This window comes from Haemaphysalis longicornis, unplaced genomic scaffold, assembly GCF_048455015.1.
Source record: "Haemaphysalis longicornis isolate Haplotype H1 unplaced genomic scaffold, Haemaphysalis longicornis Haplotype H1 scaffold_9, whole genome shotgun sequence".
In the NCBI taxonomy this organism is placed as follows: domain Eukaryota; kingdom Metazoa; phylum Arthropoda; class Arachnida; order Ixodida; family Ixodidae; genus Haemaphysalis; species Haemaphysalis longicornis.
Genome location: NW_027526460.1, coordinates 67,393,185 through 67,415,179, shown reverse-complemented (window position 1 = coordinate 67,415,179; position 21,995 = coordinate 67,393,185). Strand labels below are relative to the sequence as shown.

Genomic DNA, 21,995 nt, shown 5'->3' with positions numbered 1-21,995 from the left:
ATATCATCTTGTTTCAAACTGTTCAATGCGTGTTTTCCCTAACGTTCAGGTACGCCCTGAATGTTTTGGAGAGGAAAGCAAAGCAACCTCGTCTTTAAAATATTGCAATGAGTAAATCGGTAGTTCTCTTACTTGTTATATAAGCAGTGCCAATAGGAGAGCATGAGACCTCACGAAGCCATAAACTGAAGCTAGTCACATTAATTGGCAGCTCAACTCTCTATGAGTTCGCAACTACACGTAATTAAGAACTGTAGACGAAGATACAGGTATAAGCCAGGGGTTGGTCCCTTACCATATAGGCGCCTCGTAATAAGTATTTCAGTTGTCATCCTTTGTCATTAGTATCTATCGTTATGTTGTAAAAATTTGCATCGGCATGAAACGTGGTCAAAAAGGAATGTCGTTTTAAATAAGCTAACGTTACAAAATAACACCGTGGTTCTTCCTAAAACTGGGAAATATTTCTCCTGTGTTTTTCTCGACCCATTCCGTTATTTATACAAAGAAAATTTGGTTTATCTACGCATAAATAGAATACGTAAAATTGTGGTGCTTTGCTCACTCCTGCTAATGTAGAATATTTTCTGTAGTAATTTTTCTATGCAAGTAATTGGCGACATGATAATATCTCCGTTTCCCTATTAATTGTGACTATCCTGACGACATATTTGAAATTGTACACGTTGGTTAAAGCTGCCATACCCTTTTGCTGTGACACGTAAAGAAGTCCAGCACTATTGCTCTCAAGGTCTATACAAATGCGCTTCCGAATTTATACCTACCCAGGAGGGCTGCTGCTGTATAGCGTTTCAGAAGGAAACAATAAGCTTATTTTGCAATCTTCTTGTCTGCACGAGACTAAGGGCGAAGCAATGCTTCACAGGATGCCTACTTAAACGAGAATTGATAAAAATACTTCAATGCTTCAACCTTCGTTATAAAGGCAGCCATTCTGTGCATCTCGCAAGATCCAGCTGTGGCATTCTCAAGCTATACTTGTATAATGTGGTGCGTTATACTTTTGGCTACTCTGGCGGTTTCCGCTGGGCAACAATTTAGAAGGCCAAGCTTGCAATCTCTGTTCTGGGTGAGTTCTTTTTATTACAAAAGGAGGCACAAGCAGCTAAAAAAGAATTTGTTTTATTAGAGTAGTAGTATTCCCGTACATTTATTAGAAAAACATACGCAGTTGAGAAATTTGGTGCAGCAACTACATTGTTGCCCTCAACAGACTTTAAAGGTAGTTGTTATTTGTGGTTGTTCAATAATTCTCCGGTTAACTCTGTCTAAAAAGATTTATTTTGTTCAAGGTTTTTTTTGCGAAATTATGGTAATGATAAATCTGCTTGAGAGGACAAATATAGCTAAATTTCTGGGCGTTTGTTGAAGTTTGCGTTCTCACTCAGCTAGGCGTAGAAGCCTCAAAGACTTTAACCTAAGGATGATCACTAAAATACAACATTCCTCGTGATGGCCAATTATTTCGGCGAAGCAGGTGACAGCTGGATTTCCTGGATGTAAAATATCCGCCATAATTTTTGGATAAATATAAAGCGCTTCCCAGATGTTTACCTAAGCGCAAAAAACTGAAAACCTGAAATTAGCGGAAAATGCAATATATTTAAAAAATTAGTGTCCTTCCACTCAGTGAAGAAGGATGACCTGAGAAGGCATATGCAGTCTCCGAAGTGCACAGAAGAAGACACGTTTGTTCGTAATTTGCGAGTGAGCACTTTCCCTAGCCAATTCACCGATTAAAACATGAAGAGACCCCAGCTTTAGTCTCGCGAACAAACATTGATCTCTGTTTTACTTCTGTATGGCAGGCATCTTAATGCTTGTGTAACACACCAACCAAAATTCGCTCGACCGGACAGGACAACGAACAAGTCGCATTAGGCCGTTTGACGTGCACGTTTAAACCTCCCGGTAGAACAAAGGACTTATCATCAGTAATTGCATAAAACCGATACCATTGCGTCCACGTCGACACGCCCCCAGTATGTGCTCGCCGCCAAATGGTGATTTGCGAAGACTTAAGAGTGAAAGAAACCGTCCAAAATGTCGCTCTGAAGGCCCTTTAAGCTGAACAAGTAATATTGCCCCCCGTCGGCGTTCCAAGCGGGCAAGTTGCCGTTCATCCACGAGAGATTCACAGCTACTCGACGAGCTAGAACTAGAGGACGCAATGGCGGCGGCAGTGGCTGCCTATTGTTTTCGCGCTTATTAGCCTTCTGTTCGGGCCGACACCTATTCGATTCGCGCTGTTCATCCAAGCGAATGACATGCGTCCGTTTCATAGCGAGTTAAAGCTGGAAGGTATCATGTCTTACTCTAGCAAACAAAAACGTGACGGTTTGTTTCCTTCCCCCTTCGTAGGCCTCTTACTGTCTCTGTCAACCCACACTGAAACCGCTAGACTACGGAGGGCAGTTGACAGGACACATTCAGCAATGAGACTTCCCTGCTTAAATCTCTTACTAGCACAATGGCGTTGGCGGTAGTGGCATGTTACCCAGCAGTTCGTGTACGCCTCGACCTCGCCTCCGCTTCGGAACCCGTGCACGTATGAACCGACAAGCCGGGATGTGCAGATACTTTGGCGCAAAATACACCATCGAAAATATACCTCGGAAAGCCTTTCAAGTTGAAGAAGAATTATTGGCTCACGCCTGCGTTCAAACCGGGCAATGGGCTCTTCGATTTACACCTACTCGGTGAGGTGGAATTTTAGGCGGCAACGGTAGCTGCGGCTTGCTGTGATTTTTACGCCCATTTCACCTTCTGTGTGTTCTCCGCTCAGGACAAGGAGGCGGGTTTTAACCCGGCCGCTGTGCTTGTTTTTATGATGGATCCAAAAAGCAAAGACTCCTGTATGGGAATATTGCGTAGCAAGGTAATGTTCCCAGGTGGACAAATTAATCTGGAGTGTTCCTCTACGGCACGCCCTATAGCCAAGTTGTAGCTTCAGTGCGCGTAAATTATATGCAGCTGGTATGGACAATCAAGTAGGAAGGGCAACTTGAAGAAGTCCGAGGTTTTGATTAATGATAAACATTTAACGTTATACAGATTCAAGGATGGTATTTTTTCTTTCGTTATACCCGACAAGACCTGAAAACATTTCTGAGTAGGATTGTACGAAAAGGCCCGTCGTGTTTGAACTGCACACACAGAGCATAAGTTTACTCAAGGTAGATACAAGCAAAAAACCGTTGCGAAACGAATTTAACTACCTCAAAGGAAATTTCCGTGCCGGCGAAATTTGCGAACACAAAAAACATGTGTAGCTATTGTACACGCTCATCAGCGTACGATGAAAACCATGATTTTATAAACTGATTTTTATTCGTGTCTAGGAAAAGATGAGGTCTTATGAGTACTCGGTACGATTACTAATTGGCCAGATACTTGCTGACATACTTTGGGAATTTAAAAAATGAGTTCTTTCCTATTGTGTATTAGAAGGAATTACTGCTTAATTCTAGGTTCTCTAATAAGTTTGTTTGAGTAGATACGTGAGGTTTAGATGTGACAAAAGGCCAACTATCCAGTTCACATAATTTTGCACTTCGCATGGGGTAAACCTAACAGAAACGTGATCAGTCAATGGGGGATGGTACCTCCTGCAACACGAGAAGCCCACTGCGTCGAAAATGCATTCATTCGAGGAATCTTCATTTCACCGCCAGCAGGCAGGAAAAGCACTGCCGCTGCAGTCCATTGCAATCCTGAAGACAAGCGCCCGCCTGGCATACACTCCCTGGACATCGATATGCAATCCTGAGTACACAACAATTTGTGTCCCATGCCTCCGGGCTTATCCAGCGGACCGCAGGTGTTCCTGAATCCTGTAGAACAGGGCATTGTCATAACCGTCGATGCCGTGGTGAGATGACATCACCCAATGACTCGCATCAAGGCAACGGCCTATTGCCTACGCGTTCTAGGACGAAACATTTTGCGTAAAACTCCCCCTTAGTGGACTCTCAACCCTCCGGGTATTCTGTACTCAGTTACTGGACTTTAATATCGCAGCCGCTCGCGCTGTGTTACACTTATCTTAGAACTTCTAAACCAGACGTTACGTACCTCACCTATTGCGCCATGGCCTCTCATACTGCCCGCCCTAGACTACGTTCAATGCGAAATACATTTATTTTTTATTTTGTTGCCTCTTGGTAAACTACGGAGCCGTTGCATGCCTGATTTCTTTATTGGCAACGTTTGTACTTGTTGCAGCGCGTGTTATTGTATTGAGGAGAAGGAGGAAGAATGCCTTTAATGATCAAGAGAAGTAAGCCTGGCAGCGAGCTTGGCTTGCTCCTCCACAGCATAATCTATTGTAACAACGGCAAAGCTTACGTTGGTGTGACAAAATAACTGCCGTTTTACTTCCCTTAATAGGACCATTCTGTGGTCGCCAGTTACCCAATGACATTGAGTATTTCCTAACTGAATGGAGGTGCTCCATTATAGCAATTAAAAGAGGCTCAAGAATAATATTAATATAATAAATTACTCTTATATTCCATAAGACATCTCAGGAACGGTATTAGTAGACTGGGGGCACTTCGCAACTGCTTTTCCGTCTGTACATGCCTACATACATTTACATGATACATGGCAGCAAATACAATGGTATGTCCGAAGTTGAGTATGCTTTGTGGTACATATACCGTTTTATTTTACTTTTTGCCTGTCGTAATCTAACAAGATACAGATGCGAAACACGGTTTTTTAAATGCAGCTTCATGTTGAATCATAATCAACACATCTAAAAAAATGAAGGATGATAATTTGTTTCTAGGCGTCATGGTTAGGCACACTTATTTGCGCTTTAAAAAAACCCCGTCTATGAACCCTTCCTTGTAGTGGACTGATGGTTGTGCGCCACATGATTCTACGTGATGCGCTAAAGCGTAACCAGATATTGTAAGACTTCACGTTGTGTTGTAGTATTATTACAATAAAATATTACATCTACGTGACAAAAACATAATAATGAGCGTGATATGTACCACTTCTTTATGTACACAGAATTTAGAGGGTAAACGTGGGTGCGTTGAACGAAGAATATACAGGAAGAGGTCATAGGATACAATATTTGATTCGAAGAGAAGTTTTTATAGCGCTTTTCAATAATATTTCCTACATCTCCTAGTGAAGAGAAAAAAATTGTGTCATGCATTGCACTGCAGACTTCATATGTGACCAAATGTAACCTTCACTTGTAGAATTCGATATCCTGTATGCCGTGAAAAAGTATTGCCATAGTTTACCTTGTAACTATTCAATAAACCAAATATGTCTGTTTTTAGCAAACGGTACTATAAACCCTTTATTTTCGTCTTTACTCTCGATTTTATTAACTGTGGCAAACAATGATTATTCTTGTTGCAGTCATTTGACACCAAGCAGCCAAGGTGGCTGGTGATGCAAAGTTATCCACCCACGATCCATCACAAACAAGTGGAATGCGTAAAGTTTGTTCAGACAAACTTGACCAAACAGGAGTACCACTACAGGCGGTACTACCAACATAATGGTCGTCAGTAAGTATATTTTTAATGCACGGCTAAGATCACGTATTAGCGATTACCATTAATGGACGTCGGTTTTGGGGCAGCGCTAGGAGTTCAGCCTCCTTACTCGAGGAGGCCTGTACCTCGCACTGTTTCGAAGGGTCTAGTCATGAGAGATTGCGGTCTGGTGATGAGTTAGTAAGCGCGGTTTCACAGTGCAGAAGGGTGCGATTTGGGGTAAAGAGTGGTTGCGTGGGCTTGAGAAGACGAAATTGTAGGCAATGAGGGGGAAGGCTACCGTGCTAGCGAAAGGGGTTGTAGGGAGAGGGTTAGGGGGTGAGCATGGCGTGGTTATGGAATGTGCGAGCATGGAGTCCCTGCAACATGTGTGTAATGATGGCGCATAGGGAAGGGTGATAGGAAGGGTATCGCTTCCTCGAATGCATGAAGTGAAGAAGGAAGGGGCCGTAGGGTGGTACAACCGGGGTACAAAAAGAGGAAAGGAACACGGGCTTGGCTGTGCTCACGGGGGCGCCCGGTAGTGTAAATCGCTGGGTACAGCGCGGGCTGCTTCAATCAGGCTTGTGGCATTGTCTTATTTATTTATTTATTTATTTATTTATTTATTTATTTATTTATTTATTTATTTATTTATTTATTTGAATACCCTGTAGGTCCCTGGAGCTATTACATTCCGGGTTTAAATTTATACAAGGTGCGCGTAAATGTGTTTAAAAAGACCGCACCCAGCTGTCAGGCACACATGGGTAAAAGGTACAGAAAAAAAAGAACGAAACAATGAAGCGACATGGAGAAAATATTTATTATTATGAATTATGGAATTATTCGGAAGTATGACAAGGTGGCTCTTTGATTGTCAGTAAACAATCTTCAGAAAGGGTTTCAAGTATCTGGAGGTCTTCAGCCGGTGTCAGGCCTTCCTGGTGGAGGTGACCTGCATTTGTACGAGTCTGGTAATGTTCCTTGGGTTGTAAAAGCGTGGGCGAAAGAAAGTGCATCAGTCGTGTCTGGGCAGCTTTTTGCCATTGTTGCCTTGTGCCATTAAACACCAACCATCATCATCACATATTTCGGTAGGAAGACCCTGCCGGTGCGTCTATTTGTAAGATGAGGGATATTACAGTGGTGCAGGGAAAGATTGGGTGCTGTGCAATATCTGTATGGTTTACGTGCTAGCAAGCTAGTTATTGGGGAGGTTGAAGACCGTAGTACCTGCGCGGGCCTTTGTAGTAGGTAGGCTGCATGTGTTTGGTTATTTGTGTCACTCTGATAATATCGTTGTTTCCGATTTCTGAGATTATTTCTAGAGTGGTTGTCTGCCTAAACTAAACAGTAGTACTACTTTGTATATCCACTATTTCATCGACAACTTTCAATTGAAAAATTATGCGCAATGTAGAAGTAGCTAGCGTGCTCAAAAGGGATAAGATTTCTTATATTCAAGGGAGAGACCACAATTTTTGTCGAGTATATTTTTATCCCAAATCAAAGGGCATCAATTAAAACCCCTTACAAGATGCAGGTTTGCTGATAAAGCTCTAGAGCTTTAGAAATCGAAATTTTTAGGCCTATCAGCCATACTGCACCACCCAAAATGTGGTTTCCGAAATTCCCTTGAGGTGCCGGTCCATCTACATCGGACAAACCGGCCGTTGCCTGAACAACAGGGCACGAGAGAATGCTGCTTCCCCCCAAGCCACCCCTTCAGGCCACCTCGCTACCCACGTTGCCACTGTGACCTCTATTTGCACAAAATCGCAGTTATCGAAAGGAGGAGAAGCAGGATCGACGCGAGAAATATCCGAAGCATTTGCGATAGACGAAGCTGGAGTTAGCTGCGTCAGTGTGCCGTCTGTGGCCCTATCACAAACCGAAAAAGAGTTTCTGCGGAGCAATCTTAGCTAATCATATCACTAACTAGCCTGAACAAATTTTATTTTTTGTATTTTTATGTATATATCTGTGTTTCCTTCAGTAAAAGTTAAGTTGACAGTCAGCATGGTGTCGTGTATCTCCCTTTTTGTATGTGCTCGTTTTTATTCACGCGGATTCCCATCGTAGCTCGGTACTTTTTACCACGAAACGTAGTCGATGGCCAGCCTACATCCGAAATGGAAAGGAAAAAAAAAAACATTTCCCTCATCAAGGAATGCAGCTTCGCGCAAGAGAGTACGAAGAATGCTCCTGCTGATTTTATCCCCTTTGCGTAACTGGAGCGTGCCTCAAATAGTCACCTTTGTTGGTGCACTGCTGTGATACCCAAGGTTAAACAACGGCGTCCTCATCACACCGATTATACTGACCGGCTGTGAGGTCGTTGTTACAGGAATTCTTTGCTGATTTAGGCGGTAGCGCCTGTTTTCCGCTGTTTCCGGGAAACTGCCTTGGTTAGAGAATAAGGAACCCGTGCACCCGCTTTTATTATATGGCGGGGCACGGAAAAGGAAACACAAATGTGCTGAATGTGTGTTGCGCAGCCTGCAACTTCTCAAAAGGCCTCAGAGCTGACTAACATAATTAGATTCACTTCACGAGATTTTTTAGATGGGACGCTCAGAGCATCTCTTGTCGGCGGCCCTGTCCTTCCTGCCTGTGTCCGTTGTTGTCCGCGTGCGTCCGTTGTTGTCCTCAGCCACTCTCCCGCTCTCCTCTCCGATAGCGAACACTCTCTCGCGAGGGGCATTGGATTGGCTTCCTCAGTTTTTATTTAAAATAAGACCTTATAGAACTCTCCTGAAGGCCAGGCTCAGTACAGCGCTTAAAGATGCAACATTACAAACCCGCACCTATTTGGAGATATGTTTGGTGACATTGCGGTACGACAGTACAGCTACATTTACATTGCATTTCAGATACATTTTTTTCGGGCCGCCATCACATCGCTATATCGACATCTCTTCTTGTGTTTCGGATAACGCTCCTTCTATTCCTCCCGCGCCTTTGGATCGGCAAGAAATTAACGTTTTTGTTCAGCATCGCGACCGATTGTTCTTCCCCGCCCGTCTAATACTCATGACGGCGACGGATAAATTCGGAGTACGGGCGTAGTTTCTTGTGCTCACCGCAACGTTGTAGACGATTTGGCGACGATGGTATTCTCTACGCTGCTAGAAGCGCCGTTACTAGAACCAACGCAAAACTCTTGGTGAGACATTTGAATTTGCCTATGTGGCTCACCAAATACCTAACAAACAAGTAACTATGGCGCGTTTACATTCACGTGCGCGCAGTGGAGTGAGGCCCCCCGCGATAGGTTTCTTTTGTACAAGTGGACGCTACACTTGGCGGGGTTTTCTGGTCACTGACACAGAGACGGTTTGCCTTAGACGCACACAGATTCACTATAAAAAGCCGCGCGTTTTGACACGGGAGTTTTGCGCTAGCTCGGCCATCAGAGATCCAAGGTTCAACTCGTCGTAGGACAGCACGACATCTCCAACGATGTTGCCCTTAAGGTTGACACCTGGTTAGGTAAACCAAAAGCGGTTGCATCTAAGCCGTTGGTGGAGCAACAGAAACTAGATTTTGTTGTCATCTCTACAGAAAACGAGCATTATGCAGAGGAGGGGGTTTTCGTACTGCTAGCCGGCGGTCGGCAAAAGGTGGTGCGTGGTCATCGTGTCACAGAAATTATGTGCCAGGTGTATAACAGCAGCTGGCAGCCCTGAAAAGCAATGACACCTTCCACTGATCATTACTGTAATCGCACTCCCTGTTCGGCAACCCGTGGTCTAGTTAGACGTGACCAAAGCACTTGTTCGGAATATTTCCTGCGAAATAGGGGACGGTGAAACATTAGGCTTGATTGTAAACTTTTATATGAGACTGGTTAAAATTAAGTTGATGCCGTGTGGTCCAGTCTGGTTTCTAGAAGCACGCGCATAGCATGGGGCGGTATTTCAAAATATTCGCACAGCCAACCAACCTGAATTGACTAAGGGGACAAGTAAAAAACAGTCCTTTCCTAATGTATGGTATTTCTTAATCAGGTGTATGTAGTAGTCCATTCGTTAGCCGTTGGCTAACTGATTGATTGTAGGGTTTAACGCGCCGACGCAACGCAGGCGATGAGGCGCGCCGTAGTGGAGGGCTCCGGATTAATTTTGACCACCGGGGGATCTTTAACGTGCGCCGAAATCTCGTACACACGGGAATTTTTGCTTTTAGCCTCCATCAGAAAGGCGACCGCCGCGGCCGGAAATTGAACCCGCGACCTCGTGCTCAGCAGCGCAACGCCTTAGCCACTGAGTCACCGCGACCCCCCTTGGCTAACTAATGGACTACTGTTGTCTATGGGAAAAGGAGAAAATCTGTATCAAAAACAATACCAGCGGCGTTTTAAAACGAAATTTAAGAATAAGTATAAAATGTGGGGCAATACTCTTTATAGATTTCTGAAGACACCCAAAAGAAGATTTTACAAGAATAACATTGATCAGGCATCCAACTACGTAAAGCAGAAATGAAAAATATTTAAAAATTTCCTATAACGCGAATCATTGTCATGCAACGGAATTAATATTCTTCCTCGTTGCATGCAGGACCGATTCGACATTGCAAATATATTTAATGAATATATCTGTGGGAGCCAACTCTACGCGCTACCATCTCAGCCTCAACCATTACGACTTCCTACATCCATTTGCCATATAACCGACTACCCAGGATGAAATCACTCGCAGAATAAATGAGATAAGAGTAACTAGTGCATGCCTTGACAATATTTAGCCCAATACTGTTAAATTAATACCGGATGCCGTAGTATCCCTTTAGCTATGTAATCAACTCAAAGTTCTCAACGGGCGTATTTCCCGAACAGATAAAAGGCAGAAGTAATTATTCTTTAAAAACCGAAACAGAGAATTTGCTGCCAATTCCCGCGCGATCTCCGTTTTTCCATTCTTCAGCAAAGGTGAATCGCTTGATGAGTCATTATTAAAAATTTAACATCATGTAACCTCATCACTATGAATTGCGGGCTGGTTTGTCGACTGACTGTACCGTGGTTTCTTTCGCAGATAAACTAAAAACTGCAATACACACGGGACAATTCGTAGGTGCGTTATTTGTTGACCTCAGGAAACCGCTCGATTCCGTTAACCACAGCATCCGGTTAACAAAAATCGAAGCCATAGGTGTAGCTGCTCCAGTTCTTTCTTTTATTAGTAGTTATTTGTCAAACGGAAAGCAGGCCGTTTCTATACCAAATGTAAAACTAAGTTCCAAAACCCCAAATAATGGCGTCCCGAAAGGATCAACACTCCGGCCAATCTTAATTTTAATCTTACTCAATTATTTTTTTTACCTGCCTTAATAGCTGTGAAAATTTTTTACGCAGATAATACGACCATATTATTGTCGACTAGATTAGTTGCCGCCGTTACGTCTAAACTCAGAAATGATTTTAACAATTGTCTGCTTTGGTGTCGGAAAAACTGTTTAGAGATTATTTAGGCTAAGACAACTTTTATGATTTTCTATTGACACCAAAATCCACTCACCTGCAACCAAGTGATCTTGCCAAACGATTATTCAATACCTTTGGTTAACCATTGTACATTCTTGGGTGTTATTCTCCATACTAATTTAAGGTACATTGACCATTATGCCCATGTGAAGCGGAAAGCTGCCTTTGGCATTCGCATCCTCTTAAAGGCGCGTCGATTCTTTAGAACGCCCAGACTAATCAAACTTTACTTTGCTATTGTTCACCGTCATTTCTTGTACTATGACGCTTCATCGAATAATATATACCCGACCCATTTAATTCCGTTTCAACATCTGCAGAACCAAGCTATTCAGACCATCACTTTCAGCGCATACGGGAATAACGCGTCATCGTTACTTACAGAATATTGTGCACTCACGGTCGCAAATCTTGGGAAATTCGGCTTTAATGTTAAACTGTTCAAATATGTGCATAAGCTCTGCTCATTTAGTGTATTGAACCACCAGAAACTAAAAATTTTAATTCCACCAGGCTCGCATCTGCTAGCAACCTACTTCTACTAAATACGCAACAATTATGGTTTGCTGAATACTACTTTGGTGGCTGTAAATAACGGGAATTCTCTCTCGATAGAAACAAAACAATCGTCATCTCTACCAAGGTTTAAAAAATTTCCGTAAATATTTACTCAACTACAATCAATTTTTGCTCAACTTTTGCTGGACCCTAGGTTTTTATATGCTATTTGTAATTGCATCTCTGAAGGGTCCATCACTTTATTATTTTTGTAACATTGAATTTACGATCTGTGTTGAATTTCGCGCGGCGTACATTTAAAACATCTTTAAAAAGCTATTTGAATTGAGTTTCGCGCCGGCGCATTATACCTTATTTTCACTGCTGACTGTGCTGTTGAATTGAAATTTTTATTTGCATTTGTAATAGGAGGTCCCCCTAAAACCTTGGGCTCTCGGGCCCCCTTCGGTATATACTGTTACGTAAACGTGTTTTCAGCGAATAAATATGTTTTCTTCTTCTTAAATATTTTGGCATGCTGGCATTCAATTCTGTTCTTCACCACAGCAAAAACACGAAGGCTGAGCTGGAAAGATATGACACAAAGCGCTTTGTGTCGTTTTGTCGCTCCACAGTATTCGTCGTTTTGCGCAAGTGGCGTACAGTCTTGGTGTTGAGGCGTGATTAGTTCCGGCACAGAAAGCTGCAGCTAGCGTAATTACCTTGGAAGTAAGCGCAATGAGGATGCCCAAAAGCTTGGGGTATATTTTGGATGCCATCATGTTCTCAATTTCCAAGTGTACCAAGTGTTAGGAGGGGGCCGAATAAATATTTCAAATATTGAAGTATCACCGATGAAAGCTGGGCATTGTTCAAAATTTGTAGCTGGTGTGCTGGCGATGACTGTGATTTTTTTTCCACAGAGGAGAGGAACGTTTCATCGGATTCCTCGAAGATAGATACGAACGGGAGTGGGGCCCCTCCTTGTATACGTATAAAGTCCCACGTAAGTTGTGTACCATGCCTACTTTAAAAATAATGTGTACCGCTTATGAACATAGCATGCAATCCTTTATTCCTTGTTGCCTAAAAAGTGCATAGGATCAGTAAGATTTTTATTCAGTTGTCACTTCATTAAATTACGCCTGGTAATGTGCTAAAAAACTAAACGCAACTCGCATTTTTTATCTTGCGTTTTAACACAGAATAAAGCTGACTTACGGTTTAAAAGCGCGAACTAAGAAATATTGGGCAAACGCTGCATAAAATTCCAATGCTAATGTTGTCCAGACTTCCCAGAAGTTATATGCTGCTCCATGCGCATGTGAAACTTCTATAGCCGTCATGTTTGGTTCAAACTACAGAATACGAGCGCAAGTTTCAAACTGATTGAATTCGTACTGCATGTGCGCTGCTTCATAGATTGAATGATTACTGTATCGCTTTGGATATTTTCCAGCAACGTTTGCAGCATACGGCGCCGCAAAATATTGTAGACCGGTTTATAAAACGTTCAAGCACGCAATTGACCGATGTTCTCAATTATAAGATAAAGATCGCAATCACACAACTGGAGCAACAATGTCGGATATCCTCCCAGCCTAGGTCGCAAGCTTTACCTTGGTGAAGCTTGGTGAATTTTTGCCATTTATACAAGTACCCGGTGCTTTAAGTGCGATTAGTACAATGCGTTTTTCACCATATCAATGCCCGTTTGCACTAAATGTGGGCCGGTTGATGAACCGCAAAAAGGGACGCAACTGAGCACCGGCAACAAGTGACGTGAGCTTTCGCCCACTCTAAACTGGAAAAAGCCAACACCCTACAAACGGCGGCATAGTTCAACCGGTCGTTGAGGGAGGTTAGCTCAAAGGTCTATCCTTGTCCTCAGGTGCGTTCACGTTCTTTAGACGTTACAAAGGTCTTCTCCGCTCACCTGCCGCCCAAATAGTCGAGCACGTTCTGGGCGGCGGACAAAATCGTCCCCGCTCAGGAAATCACCTACTGACACGAAGTTGAGTTCAGTCTATGTTCCAGTGGATTTGGCGGGACCCCGAACCTCGGTCGCACTAGGTGTCACCTTGAGGTGAGGGGGAGTTCCGCCTACGGTGCACAGCGGAGTCTTGAGCAACCACAGTCACTGCATTTTAAAGGCTTGGGAATTTCTCTTAAGTGGTTGGGGACCCAAAGGGTAGTACTGTTGCCCTGCGCAACGCTGGAAAAGGAGTGATCGGCCTCATCATCATCACCGCCATAATCCACATAATCATAATCGTCATCGTCGTCGACGTCGTCAACAACAACACAACACCCACATCATCAGCCTGTATATGGCCACGTCAGGACAAAAGTCTCTCCCATTGATCTCCTCTTTCACGGCCCTAAGCTAACTGCGATCAATTTCTCCCTCCAACAGTTTCCTCCCCCACATAAGCAACTCACCGGAGAGAAAGGAGTTATACTTCGCCAGCTCCAAACTGACCACTTCCCCCACAACACGCTCTGGCACAAAATATTCCCCACCCAAAATTCCCTCTGTGCATATTGTGCCCCACATCAGGAACACTATATCACATATTGTGGGCATGCCCGAACACCATAGACCTCCCACCGAATCCCAACCCTACATATTCACAGTGGGCAGCGGCGCTGACCAGCTCCGACCCCTGCTCCCAGCTTCCGCTTGTGAATAGGGCACGGAAGACCGGATGCAGTCACGGAGTCCTGGACTGAGTACACCCCTCACTGGTCTGGAGTGACTGCACTTAACGGATGGGATAAATAAAGTTTATTCTTCTTCCTCCTCCCTGCAAATTTCTTTGTCTCATTTGCCCAGTTAACTTTCTGGCGCCCACTGCCACGGTTGCATTCGCTAGGAATACTTCTTCTCTAGCAAGTGCTCGAGCAGAAGCAAGAAATATTGGAGCAGGGTTTACCCTGCTTTCTACGTGCTCGTTAAGAAAACAACTTAGTTTAGCATGTTAGCACATTCTTCTGTACTGTGTTTCTTATATTTAAAAAAGTGAATGAACTTCTACAGAAGAAACAGGTAAATTAAATTCCTTTTGCCTTCCTGTTGCATTCCTTTTTCTGCTAATTCACGTTCAAAGAGGTCCGCACTCCAATGCGGATTCGCAGCACGTGTAGGAGTGGCTGCCGTTCTGGCAGTGATTAGCATAGGTAGCTCAGAAAGGTTACGCGCTGTCAACCGCCTCTGACATTTAGTAGACGCTCGAGTGATGGCCTAGGGGGGGGGGGGTAAAAACAAGGTTCCCTCCACCTATACCTGTCTTACTGATGCTCGGGTCCATCCCCAAGCCTACAAAAGGGTTTGCGTTCATATAAATAACAAAGTCGAAGGGGCACAGCCTACCACGTAACCCAATCGGTGTAGCGTCAGACTGCCGTTACAATAAACCTGGGTTCGAGGCAAGCTCGATGAGCGGGTTTTTTCCCAATTTTGTCATTTTCAAATATCAACCGGCTTCGACACGCGAAACCGATAAATTGCTTTCCGGTTTCCTTCTTTGACGCTCTTGACTTGCGGTCGTCCTTACAATTCTGACCGCTAAATATATAAAAATGCACTTATACGTTCACGTATAGATTTTCATATAGTGATTCATATGTGTACATACCGTGTCTCCAGCACAGTGTCATTCCAATGTTCATTCCTTAATCACAAGTTAGGTCAGCGATTTCCTCAAACCTCCAGAACAATTTGCACTCTATTTTTCTGTAGGAATGGGAAACGGAAGAAGGTATCAGCTTGTATACTGGTGTGCGCTTCAAGTCTGTGCTGTTTTCCAATTCAACCGAAATGGTAAGAATAAAATCCCCTCATATAATAAGATTCGCTATCCTGCCCACAGTTTCAATTGCGTAATTTCTATATTTTACCATACATAAAATAAAAGCTGTAGGTTTAAAGCTATTTCACTGAACGCCTCCAGAAAGGCATGAAAATATATTGTTTTTCTCTTGCAATCTTGGCATTCTTGCGACTTATACGCCCATAAAATGAACCCATATTGAATCTCTTCAAATTAACATCCGTTTACATTACAAGTAAGCCTAAGACAGTATCTGGGACATTTCGCAAAAGCATTTTTTACAGCGAACATTTCAAAATATGCATTTTGTATCCGACACCATTTATCTTAGGTGCCAACGTGCACATGTTTAGCATTAAAATCAGGAGTTTCTGGAATTTTTTTGTTAGGCCTAAATTGCAGAAAAAAACAGGCTTTTAGGGAAATAATTAAGAGAAAGGTAGAAGTTGTAACAAGAACGATATCTACATTCAGCGCTAAACGAAGCTTTTTTGAAGTAAATCCCCATCGTGCGCTTACGAGCCTTCATAATGTTCTTGGATAAATCCAGCGCGAACTCAGACGAAGACGAAGGAAGTGCAACACAAGGACAGCCACTGGTCTAACAAGTAAATTTTAATATCACAAAGAAAATTTAGTTGTTATACCAGCAGGGGTCCTTAGGTTGCACTTCCTTCATCTTCGTCTGAGTTCACGCTGGTTTTATCCAAGAATTTCTTTCCAAGTAGCCCAGCTTGCAACCCTCCTCCATAATGTAACCGATTGGCGGGAACATTGTAACTGCCACCCTTTTTTCTTCTGTACTGCTAACGTCCTGTTCTGTATTTGAATGTAGTTTGAGGCTAATGGAACGAAAACTGGAGGCTTAAAAAATAACCTATAGATAGCACTGTTTGTGTAAATATATGGCTCTCTTTGGCTGCCCAGTGTCAGTAATAGCAATAATAAAATGTCTTTCTTTCCCAGGACAAGACCACTGCGAATTACATGTGTGGAATAGAAATATACATAATAAGCCCACTTCGTGCCTGAGGGCCTACAAGCATTATTGCCCCGACATAAGGTATACGGTTTACCATGACCGGTGTAAGCGCAAAACAAAACAATAATGCATTGGGGAGACCGTCGGTGTACTGTATGCCTTTACAAGTTGCTCAACAATGCGTAATAGCCGAAGCCGTTACGATTTCAAAACTTTTGGCCTTTAGTCTAATAAATTTTTCGACAATCAATGCTCCAGCGATGGAAGTCTGCCTTACTGAAAAATCCTGTATAAAACTTCCTTGAGCCCACAAGCCAATTTGCTTAAATAAAGTTGTTGTTTTGGGCATGCGTTCACCCAGCCAAACTGAGAAACTCAGAAAGGCGACGAAGATTGAAATATATGTGTCATGACATGTACCTAACAACCATTTTGGCATTCTCAACTTTTCACTGGCAGAGAGACATACATACATACATACATACATACTTCTGCTGTACATTCGCGCGGCCACAAAAATCTAACGCTCATTTTCAAAAGGATAATCGTTGCATCGATGAAAGCTTCGTGTTTCAAAGTCCAAATTTGAATGTGCCCATTTCGAAATATACGGCCACTCTGAGTAGGCGAAGGGGATTATTTTGCTAACTTCGGGCTTGGGTCGTTTGAGTGTGCTGATGTGGTTATCTCAGGCTCTGGCGTTTAGGCTCTGGCTAACTGGATTGTGAACTGTACATTTGTATCAGACAAAGCTACCCGTGTCATCATGGCAGTCATCATCATGTGGACCTGTTGTGTAAACTTGGCGCTCCTGTTTCGAGTTTTATCATCGTCACCCTCACCACGACTATGCGACCTCCCATTGTGTATAATTGGCTTTCCTTCTTTTCGTTTTATTATAATTATCATCATGATATGCACTCACATGAAAAGGCCTCAAGGTTTTTTATAAGCCCACGAATCGAGACCATTTCCAACCACGCATCCAGTCGAATATCACATCTGAAATGCAGAACATACGGTGAGGTCATGCCCTTGCTTTGATGGTTAGGTATACGCAAGTGGGACCATGACCAGGACGGGAATGCCCTCCTTTGGCAAGCGACGCGAGGGAAGGACGTGGGCCATTCGGAAGTGGACACAACTGAGGTGTGGGACAGCAGGAGCCCGAGGAGACCGTTCGGTGGAGAGGAGGGAAAAGTTTTCAGAAGAGACGTGTCCAGGCAAGAGGTGGAGAGCTCGCCAGGTTTCCGGGGCCGGAGGTCTCAAGATGTCTACTATACGCCCTGCCTTCCTGCGGCCCACGTTCGGTCCTCGAGATTATTGGCCCGGGGCAAACGCACGTAGCTACTGCCTGCCCTACTCCTGGATGACCCGCTGTTTGCCGAACCTGGTCCACTGGTAGCTGCCAGTTGGCTACTACCGGCCGCCTGCCGTTGCTTGAAACCTGGTCGTGGCCGTTTTTCGAGTAATACCGTACCTGCAAGGTTAGGGTTGACCACTCGAGTTAATATCACTGACGACTCGGCATGCGGGACGTAGCTCTGAATCTTTTGGCATCCAAGCACAAATTTCCGACTCTCTGGCTACACCGCCAAGTCATGGTGAACATTTGTGATAAAATATTCTAAGTATAATTTTCTTGAAATTTTACTTATTGGTGTCTAAGAGCTTTAGGTAGTTTTTCCGTGGTCATTTGTTCCCCGGGTAGTCCGTTGTCCGCGTATTAGTGAGGTGAGGTGACTGTGAGGGGGAAAGAGGTTCCCAGCCGGCACCACATATGTATCGCAGGAAGAGAAAGAGAAGTGGAGGGGGTAGAAATTTGGGTTGAGGTAGTGGTACAAAGGTGGTTGGGGCAGGAAAAGGAAGGGGTAATGGGGAAGAGAAGATAGATAAGCGACCACCACCCGGGAACGGGAAAACTATGTCGGCGTCGTGCGGTGTTTGAGAATACGTGTTTGTTCGTAACGTTTAACGTTTATTCATGTTTATTCATAACAAAGGGACAAGTGACAGTCGCCACTGAGAAACTCAGGAGAACCTGGTGGGGTTTTTTCTAAAAAAAAATTCGCGTCCGCGGCAACATGAGGGCGCTTCAACATTGGAAGGTTAGGGTGCGGTAGGCCCATTGCCAGAATGCACAATGAAAATCCACGATTTAATCACCGCAGGGTGAGCGTCTCCGGTTGCGTGATGCAGAGTAACGGGCTTGGGTGTACGATGCTCTCGCGAAGGCGCGAGATCAGAGAGCTGCAGAGAGCGCGGCTGTACGAGTGAAACTCTGGCTGGAAGAATGGAAACAACAAATGGCAGCCCCTCAATTAGACCTGTGATTTGCACCTTGATTATTTCCTAAAAAAAGTGCAACTGATGGCTCAAATCGAATTTTCCTTGACTTTCGCTTGATGATGGTGCACGCACCAATGGACACCGGCGGGCATTGGGATGTACTAAGGTACTCCGCACCGTTACAGGCGAGGGAGTAAGCCGTATGGCTCTCCGGATTTAGCTCACTGTCGTAGCCCAATGGGTAAGACGACTGACATTAACTCTGCCTGGTCTGCCAGACACAGGCTCGAATCTTGCCCGTGCGTGTGTTATTTTTGCTATTGTAATTGCTATGCGCACAGACGGGACGGACACGTTGTGCGGTCCTAAGGTACTCCGCACCAAAAAGAATTTGCAGCTAATACTTAGGTTGCTGGAAATCGGCTGGATTCGAGGCTGTAGCACGACTGCTACTGAAGCGGCATCCGTGGAATGCGCAGAGGTGACCTTGAATCCGCATAACTTCATCCCCGTCTTTAATGAAGCTCGGAATGACTTAGATGACATCAACCTCTTTCAGCGAGTTGCCACCTCACAGCGTTGGCCAAAATAGAAATGTGCACAGCACTGATCTTGTGCCAGCCGGAGAGGCATTTAACGTCTTTGGTCGACTATCTCCAGAGAACTTCATGGACTATGATAAGACTAAACCGGGTGTACTGCACGCTTCTGTTTCACCACAGAAGGATACCGTGAGAGGTTGCCTCAGAGTAAGCCGCAAAACGGTCAAACGGCAAAGCCTACACGTCTAGAGAGTTTTTTGACCGCTGGGTAGAAATGTCAGCGACGTCTAAAATATACGATAGCAAACGGGATATGGTTGTCGCGGAACAGTTTATGACTAACTCCTACAGTGGGTTAGCACTTTTTGTTCAAGAAAGAGACTATACAAAACTCTCGGAGCTGACAGGAGCGGCAGATAACTTCCTGGAGGCCCAGTATCAAGTTAAACGCTTGGGGTTCAAGAAGAGGAGCAGCCGGCATCGTGGAAAGACGTGGACAGAAACCCAACGACCGGAGCTTGCACCACGCGCTGTTACCTACGTGACATAACGGGACACAAATCCAGCGAGTGTCACTTGAGGTCTAAGTTATCGTTTTGTTCTGGTTGCCGCCTAGTGTATCAAGACGTCAAGCCTGGCATTAAACGGGTTCACTTAAAGGGAACGGCGGCTAGCTATCTTTCACCAACAGAATGCAAGGCACCTCTTCGGTGGACAGGACGGAGGAACCAACTAACGAACATTCCTGTTGCCAGTATTATCACGGAGCGACAGCTACCTCCATAATAGTACAGGATAAATCCAGACAGATTTCACTTCGAGTGGTAGTAGGTGAACTCTGAAAAAAAGTTCACCTACTGCCGGGGTCTGATGGAACATGGTGGGGGTCCGTCGGGGTCTTATTCCAGATTGGGTTCTAACGAGCGCAAGAGCAACGCTGCACCTAGCACAGGGGATTAGTGTGGAGGTACCAGATGCACTTCTAGAAATTTCATCGCTTTTTTGTTCTCGGAAAAGGCAATCGCAAAATGCCTGGACACATCAATCAGCATCCCACATGCACGGGATGCTTGCAATCCTGACCCCGCATGGGAGGACAGCGCCATGCTAGCGATCCCGACAATGGAATTAAACGTCATTTAATGTACCCCGCAGGAACTTCGCGCTGAAAAGCAAATGACGGAACCCTGCGACGTGTTGCCAAAGGTTGGCGAAGGATTATCCGGAAAGTGCTTGGGCGCCAATACGTTCTTCGTAATGAGCGTAATTCTTTGGAGACGGTACGTAGCGCCACGAGACGTGTATCAAAAGGTCGTAGTGCCAAAGACGTTTCGGTCGAAAATATTGAGCCAGTTGCATAAGAGCCCCTTGGGAGGGCACTTCAGCATCAAGGAGACCACAAATCGGGTTTTGAACGCCTTTTTTGGCCGAGCATACTAGCCCAGGAGCGTGTGCAGGTTTGTTCCTGCAAAACTGCGGAAACAAATTCTTAAAAGTTCAAGCTGGAAAATAACCGGGTGGACGCAGACTTTCTTCTGATAACTCTCTCGAGCCAGCGCATTGTAGTGGCGTAGGCTTTCTTTCCCGCGAGTCTAGGGAGGTCAGCAGAAGCAGCCTTACGATAGGTACAGGGTTCAGAGACCGTAGGTGAAAAACGCGAATCCTGTGTTGCTGCAGTCATGTAGTTTGCAACACGCAGAAGATCAGTCAGTCATTTTACCGTAGTAGCCTGCTGAACTTATTACTTTGCCGATATACGTGTTATAATATGTGTCGCACTGTGTGTTTAATTTTCATTCTGGCTAGGAACTTTTGAGTTTTCGCGTTTTATGTGCTTTTGTGAAATCGCAATAATAAGCTTCACCCTGGGTGTTAAGTAGGTATAACGCGGTGTTTTGTTGTTTTGGAGGACTCACGAAAGACATTTGGTGTCTGTGATAGTGTTCCACGTGTGTGTGAGTGCAGTGTGTGTCTGTGTGTGTCTGTGTGTGTGTGCGTGTGTGTGCATTCGAGTGTGTTTGTGCGTGCGTGTGCGAGCGCGTGTGCGTGTGCGTGCGTGCGTGTGTGTGTGTGTGTGTGTGTGTGTGTGTGTGTGTGTTTGTTCGTGCGTGCGTGCATGTGACGATGCTGTAAATGGTGATGTGAAGTCTTTGTACCAGAAAAGTTTTCAAAATGGAATATGTGTGTGGTGACGCGACCATTTGAACGGTTACGGTCACGTCAGCGGGGAGCATGACCAGGCAGGGATTGCCGTCACTCGGCTTCGGCGATTACGAAGCAGCAAACGAAACGAGAGAAGGGCGTGGGCCAATTTGGGAGTGGACACAACTGGAGTGTGGGGCCAGAATAGAACGGGAGAGAAACGTTGGGTGGAGTGGAAGAGGAAGGTTCGAGGAGAGCCGCTTCCATGCGACAGGCCGAGAGCTCGTCTGGTCTCCTCGACTGGAGTTCTCTGGAGGTCCACTATACGCCTGCCTGCCTGCGCCCAACGTCCGGTCATCCAGATTCCTTGTCTGCGGCAAACGCACCTAGCTACAGCGTGCCCTGCTCCTGCACGACCCTCTGTGGGCCGAGCGTCGTACACCGGCAGCTGCCAGCTTTCTGCTTCCCGCCGCCTGCTGTCTGTTCGCACCTGGTCGTGGCCCGTTGTCGAGTACTACCGTGCCATACCTGCAAAAGCTACGACGGGTTGACCTGAGCGACGACCGGACGCTCGGGACGCAGCTACCGGTGCCCCGTCACTCGTTGCATCGATCTGCAATCCATCGCATCGCAGCACCAAGCGCCAACTCTTTGACTACACCACCAAGCCACTGTGACCTCTTTACTTGAAAT

At 44.9% G+C, this 21,995-nt stretch overlaps 1 long non-coding RNA gene across 1 annotated transcript; it reads left to right on the top strand.

Annotated features, from left to right (window-relative positions):
• The first annotated feature begins 947 nt into the window (after positions 1–947).
• Positions 948–16,579, top strand: LOC144152480 (uncharacterized). The gene is made up of 5 exons (XR_013319175.1): positions 948–1,090; positions 5,407–5,558; positions 12,438–12,520; positions 15,257–15,337; positions 16,314–16,579. It is a non-coding gene; the product is annotated as an uncharacterized LOC144152480 (long non-coding RNA).
• Positions 16,580–21,995: the final 5,416 nt, after the last annotated feature.